Source organism: Bombus impatiens, unplaced genomic scaffold (assembly GCF_000188095.3).
Source record: "Bombus impatiens unplaced genomic scaffold, BIMP_2.2 scf_0151, whole genome shotgun sequence".
NCBI classification, from domain to species: domain Eukaryota; kingdom Metazoa; phylum Arthropoda; class Insecta; order Hymenoptera; family Apidae; genus Bombus; species Bombus impatiens.
Genome location: NT_176570.1, coordinates 133,519 through 140,426, shown reverse-complemented (window position 1 = coordinate 140,426; position 6,908 = coordinate 133,519). Strand labels below are relative to the sequence as shown.

At 37.5% G+C, this 6,908-nt stretch overlaps 1 protein-coding gene and 1 long non-coding RNA gene across 2 annotated transcripts in view; both read left to right on the top strand.

The window, feature by feature from the left end:
* LOC100744244 (syndecan) overlaps positions 1-6,908 on the top strand; it is a 236,411-nt gene that overhangs the window by 100,917 nt on the left and 128,586 nt on the right. The gene's annotated exons all lie outside the window — the stretch shown is intronic.
* LOC117151340 lies at positions 6,034-6,869 on the top strand. Its single transcript, XR_004461185.1, has 2 exons — positions 6,034-6,625; positions 6,661-6,869. It is a non-coding gene; the product is annotated as an uncharacterized LOC117151340 (long non-coding RNA).

Here is a 6,908-nt window from a genome sequence, read left to right as displayed (position 1 = left end):
AGAAGAAATAGGCCGAAAGATAGAATGGGAATTATCACGAGATCTTTTTGCAGACGCAATAGAAAGGAAGCAATGGTAGTAGTAGTAATAGGTGTAGGTAGTGTTGCACGATGTTTCCTTGAAGATAGAAACGAACTAAAAAGAAGAAGAAACAGATAGAAAGAAGAAGTCGTAACTGTGCGAATTATTAAGAGTTTTTTGAAGAAGCGAACGAAGTTAGGCAGGGAAAATGGAGATTAATGGTTGATAAAGTGACAGCAAAGGCGGTTAGATAGTTAGGAATCGCTGTGATCGTTTTGAAAATATGAAGTAGGCGAGACAAAGACGGATTAAATTCGTAATAAAAGGAAGAATAGTGTAGGAATTATTGAGATCATTTCGAAGATACGATCGGGCAAAGAAGAAACCGGTTAAATGAAAAATAGTGTAGGAATTAGAAAGATGTGTGCTAGGTTGGAAAAAGTAAATAGAAGATTAACGAATATTAGAGAGAAAATCGAATAGTTGGGAATTGCTGCGTGACTTTTTTAAAAATATGAATGAAATAAAAAGAGCAAAAAGAAGAAAGGTAAACGAAGAAGAGATTGAAAGTAGTGTAGGAATTATTAGAACATTTTTGACCTTCACACTGTGATTCAGCAAGAACGACGATGATGCTAACTGGAAAATTAATTCGTGGTACTCTTCATATAGATCGTCTTCGGGTTAGTTTTCTGCAAGTGCTTTCTATAAGAAATTATGGTCACGGAACGAATGAACAATTTTTGTTGGAGCCTCTTAACTCTTTTAAATTTGCCACTCGATTACAAGAATAGATGTCCGGTATTGCAAGTAGAATAATTTATTTTACAGCATATTTAGAAGATATTCCAATAATTCCTTTTCCCATCGGCATTTTTTACAACTTAATTGCCACCTATTTATTTCATTTGACATAATTTATAGAAAGGAGACGACGTGCTTGCTCGGATCATATTTTCTTCCCTTCTATTCGTATCATATACCGTAGAAGATAAATTGCTAAGTTTGCCATGTTAAATATACAGCTTTTAATTACTCAATAAAAGTAACATACTACGCGCACACACGAGTCAATAGAGGTACTAAAATTGTTAGAAACAAAGTTATGTGAATCGGGCCAGCCATTAAACACGCGCAAGTACCACGATATTCGCCAACGTTCTACGAAACGATTTCTAAACAAAAAGAACACCGAGCCAAACGCAAAAGTCGTACTTTTCAATTTTGCAAAATTAAAATTCTCACGGAATACTCGAGCTATCGAAGATTAAAATATTATCGGGCTGATATAAAGTTAAATTTGCTCGTGTAAGATGCAAATATAAACGTCGATCAGACAATTTACAATCGAAATAATATCGATAAGGGATAATTAAATTAGAAATGAAACATTACCGTGTAACGCGTACGCTGCAGACAGATTTCTACGCGTATAAACGAAAAATTTGGAAATACAAAAATTCATAATGTACGTAATGTTGTAATGTAAAAATTATTCAAAGTACATACAGTTCTTTGTACAATACATACATTTCTCTGCCTAAACGTTACTATCTTCTAAATTATTTTATTATACTGTTTAGAAAAATACAAATTTCTAATATGTAATAAAGTATATTTTAATATAAGCGTACGAATATATAACAAGCGCAATATAGCAGGTGTCCGAGAAGCTCGGAACGAAACTTGTACCACGTGTTAATGATGTTAAGCAGGTAGGAAAGTTCCCATAAACTTATGTTTGGAAATGTTTTATTGAGCAGGTATAAGCGTTCGAAGATTTCCCTGGAAGTTGTTCTTGGTTTATGAAAATGCGATAGAAACGGAAGAATCCACTCGGCTTTGCGAATATATTCGAAACGAATGTAACAACTGCAGGAATATTCGATAGAGTTCGACGAATGGGAAGTCTGCATTCTTGCAGACGGAAGAAATTCCCTTTTAATTTTATTTAAGTTTATTATAACTGAAACAATGAATAAATTAATAATAATCTTTGAACACTCGTAACTCTTCGATAAAACATTTGTACGAACTGTTCTTATCTGTTTGATCTCGTTGATAGATACAAGTCCTGCTCGGACCATTTTGTACACCCTGTAGAAGAAAATGTAGTATTTGAACGCAATACGTGATATTTTAAATATACGATAAAATAAAGTGGAAGTAGAGAAAGAACGATCAATATTCGATCAAAGGAGATTGGTAAAAAGGAATGGAATAGTCGATGGAATTGGAAATTAATCAGTTAATTGAAAATGGAGAAGAAGATGTATCAAAGGCAGCAAGGTTTATACGAAATTCCCAAGTTCATGGATACCCAGTGTCGCTCAGGAGAAACTCACGAAACTCTCGATAGGAAGCTAACCTGGTGTTTCTGCCGTGCTGTCTCACAGATTCAATATTTGCCAAGCCACGTAGATGTGGAATAAATGGCACCTCGAACATTCCTCTTCCTGTTCCTCAGAATCTTATCTGAAAACATCCAGGCAACTGTGATTACCTATGAAAGCTAAAAATACACGCAAGAATTGAATCGATATTATTTAATAGAAAAAAAAGGAAGAAAATGAAGCGATGCGAAGCCTGGAACCTGTGAATGTTAAGAAATGAAGGAATGAAAATTAAGAGTCTCGTCTCATCGTCCATTGAATCCTGAAAGATGGTGGTATGAGATCGAAGTACGTAGCTTGTCCGAACCAATAGTCGGACAAAACTGTTCGGATAATGGAATTTTCTGATAATAGAAGGATCGCTTTTCTCATGTGAAATTTCATTTACACATGCTGAGATTAATTGACAGATTCTCGAAATACTTACGGACCTCATATCTTTCTGCTTGCTAAGTCGCGTAATTTTTGAAACACAGCTGACTGTTACAACACAGTTATATTCCTTTTTCTACTTGCAACCATCCTTTTTTTTTTTTTTTTTTTTCGAATGCCGCGAATAATTCGAAATGAGAAGCCACCACCTCTCCTTTACCACTTTCGTTTTCTGTTTCCATTTGTAGAAAATCGTCGTAATTATCGCTTTTATCACGACGAAACCGTCTCGTTACAATCAGACTATCTCAGCTTCTCGTCACTGTTTGCAGTATCCGAGACATTTACACGCTTCGGATAATTTTCAATATCGCGCTTTTGTGTTTTAACGTCTGTGGATTTTCCAACGTCCACAGTCATCCGCAGTATTTTTGCTATTTTCGTTAAATTCCGGCGAAACAAGGCATTTGTTATTGAAAGATATCTTGTTCAGATAACGAGGCTCCACTCTAAACGATAATTTAGAAAATTAATGCGTTTTCGCGCACACAACTTTCTTTCACTTTCCAATGTAAAATCACATCCACGTACTGTTTTACTCCGATCACTGATTCAATTGCTCGCGTTATTTTATTTAACAACGTCTGTAATTTATTCTAAAAATCCCGTTTCTTTTTTCTTTTTAACCTGCCGTTCGACAGATACTTAGGTTTATACTACTTACGATTTCGCCTTCGTATAATAGTAGTTCACGTTAGGAAAAGTGAATTCAGTGGCCAGAAATTTACTTAGTCCCGCTAACTACAGTTTTGTTTGAACAAACGGAGCGCGTTCAAACGGATTAATTACTCTCTAACAGTTAATCGCATTCGCATCGAACAAACGAGTCGCGATATAAATCGAAAACGCATAATTAATGGGAAACCAAACTAAAAGCCGTCGTTGTAATTACCCAGAATGTTTCAAAATGAAGATTCCTATCTCCGAGAATCATACTCTTGACAATTACGCTATCGAATGTTGCCCATTAGAAAATATTATTTCGACTTTTTATTTATCATTCGATAGGTAGATGAAAATTTTATTATTATTATCACTACTAAATACTAAAAATACTATTACTAAATATAATATAAAAATATATCAATAAAAAGAAAAAACTCCTTGGAAATTGGAAGGAAAATTTCCCAAAACAGATACGGTATAACTAATAACGAAACGAAAGAGAACGTAACTAATAACAAAACCTTTGTCTTTTATCTCTCTGCTTTCATTCCCTGATTCGTAACTCGCGCGTATGCACGCACAAAGAGAACGTTAGAACGAAAGAGAAAGAGAGAGATTCAAGAGAAGGAACGAGAACCGAAGGCACGTACCGCTTTTTCAGATGCAAATTACGCCGGTTGCACAATAATAATCGCAGGCTGTCGTCGCGGAAGCGCTCGCGCGCCAACCACGAGCTGCATTTGAATTAATAGCGGACAAGCCCCTTGGTCGCGAAATCATGTCTGTATAATTCTGATCCTGAACCGGCAACGACCGGCAATCGCCAAGATCTGACTTGCCAGCTGTCATGTCATGTACGCCACCGAAACCGATTTCACGTTTCCACTCTTCTCAATGACAAATAACAGCGTCATCGTGATACATATATGGCGTTCAATGCTTTCTTCCATAATTTTGTCGCGGCACTCGACAGCAATCTTTGTCGGACGACGGCAGTGTCACGTAATAAATGACGAGGTAATATATATGTCGGAGATGAAAGGCTACGTTCGGCGACTGATGGTCTCCTTGAGCCCAAGTTTATTATCACAAATCGCAAACAAGTGCAATTGGGCAGAATGACGGCAAATTGTTTAATTACAACTGTAATCTTTAATTACAATTTTACGGATTTGCCCGAAGTTCCAGAGGGAAGGCTCCGGTGTCCTTTCATCTCCGACATATATATAACATAAAAAAAAAGGCGAATGAACAATAGCCCGTTCGTATACTTTATTCACAAGGCGAAGTTACACTTCAATAGCAAAATACAGACTGACTTAGTGACTAAAGGACTGGGATCTTTATCTCCTCACTATGATTCACATATCTCACGGATGGGAATCCGGCTACTGTCTATTCTCACTGCTATCGCGTGACCAGGTGTTATATGCATATCCTGAGGTCGGCGGATTCCTGACTTCTGGGCGACGTTACAGCAGCACAGTGGTTTGACTGTCCTGTTTTTGCGACAAGGTTTTCAGAACACAGATAGGAAGAGAGAAACAATATCGTATACAGGGTGGTTGGTAACTGCGGTGGTACAAGCGTAAAGGCGGTGATTCTACGCGAAAAAAGAAGTCGAAAATATAGAATAACAATTTTTCGTTCGAGGCTTTGTTTTCGAGAAAATCGACTTTGAATTTTCGCTCGGTACGCGTGCGGTACGTTATAACAGATCTCAGTGTAGATCGTTATCTCGATGGAAAAATTAAAAGAAAATTTTTTATTCTTGTTGAGATATGTATAATTTTCTGTGCTGGACTGGGTTAACCGTGTAGTAGAGATACTTGTATGTTAATTTTCTGTGTGTGGAGGTATGTGTGTGTAAACTAGTCAGTCGGTTAACAGTCGGGTATAGAAGAAAGTGCCGAGACGCGTGCAAGTGTGTATCGATGAATATATACGAAATCGTCCATGAAATAAATACTTTACTATTTTAATATTAATCCTCAGTATAAAATTAGTGCTCCTATAACATTATTCAAAGATCCACAATTCTCAACAATTTTATATTTTAGACTACCCTGTATAAGCACCGCTCTACATCGACTTAAATCTTCTTTCAAAATAGTAAGCTGAAAAATGTAATTTCGACACACAAAACGTTGTATGGCTATGTCGTACCGTCACGTATCGGTACGTTTGCCTAAACCACCCCACAACCCAAGTTCATTGTTTATTGTGAACAACATTCAAATGCAATACTCATCTACTGGTCAATAAACGTTATAAAAAAAAAAAAAAACAGCGCAGTGGTTAGCGCCTTAGGTTACGAACGTTCGGGACCCGGGTTCAAATCCCGACGACCGTAGTCCGATTTTTCATTCCACGGCATCAAATTAAGAAAAAAAACCAGCAGTACCTCAGCAACGACATCTACACCAACAGCAGAACCTATCTCGGTCTCTACACCAGCAATAGCACTATCACCCACAACTATATCTCCACCTCAATTTCTTCTTCTCTCTTCCTTATTCGTTCTCTTGACATGCATACGAGTTGTTTATTCGACCAGTCGCGGAGAGACGCGATCGCGAGGAAGCGCGTCAACGGGAGTCGTAAATTCCCGTTACGATTGGAATAACCTACGCCACGAACAGAGATCGATCGCCTATTTCGGTTAGGATAATACAGGTGGTTGAATCAGTATAACGCTGAGATTAACAGATTATAATATATGTTTCCAAGAACTTTGTAGAGAAGATAGCTGCGCTGATGCGTTAGATATCCCACAGTCAAAGAAGAAATATACAAGTTGAGAAGCAGATATAGCACAAGAGTCAACAACCACCACAGCCCATTAGTCACCCAACTACTTGACACGACGGACCAGATCCGCAGACTCAAAAGAAAATACCCTTTAGATCGAAGCATTAGATCCAACTAGAATCAACATAATGTAAATTATTATAAACCAAGTTATTGTACCACGCCAAATGAAGTTACTTAAAATTCTCGACGAGAATTGATCGTAAATAATCTACCAAATAAAAAAAAAAGGAAAAACGCTGTTGCGTTAGGTATGAGAGAAGTAGGTGAATGATTGACAGGTGGAAACCCGGTAAAGAGATGTTGACTGTTCTAAATTCGGTGAATCAGTCAACAGATGTCGACTGATCTGTAGTCGTAGATCCAGTGAAGTCCGGTGACGATGCTGTTGCGAAGGAAAACTCTCGTTCGATGGTGATCGCCCCACCACTGGTCGCTTGCGGGTGGTATCCTGGAAACTTCTATTTTTACCTGATGGAGCAATAACCATAAGGAACCTCTTGACTGGAAGATGTTTTATGCCAATTGACGGACCTAACGGTAAATCAAAAAGCCTCGTTTTATGACATTTCCTTAGGATTATTG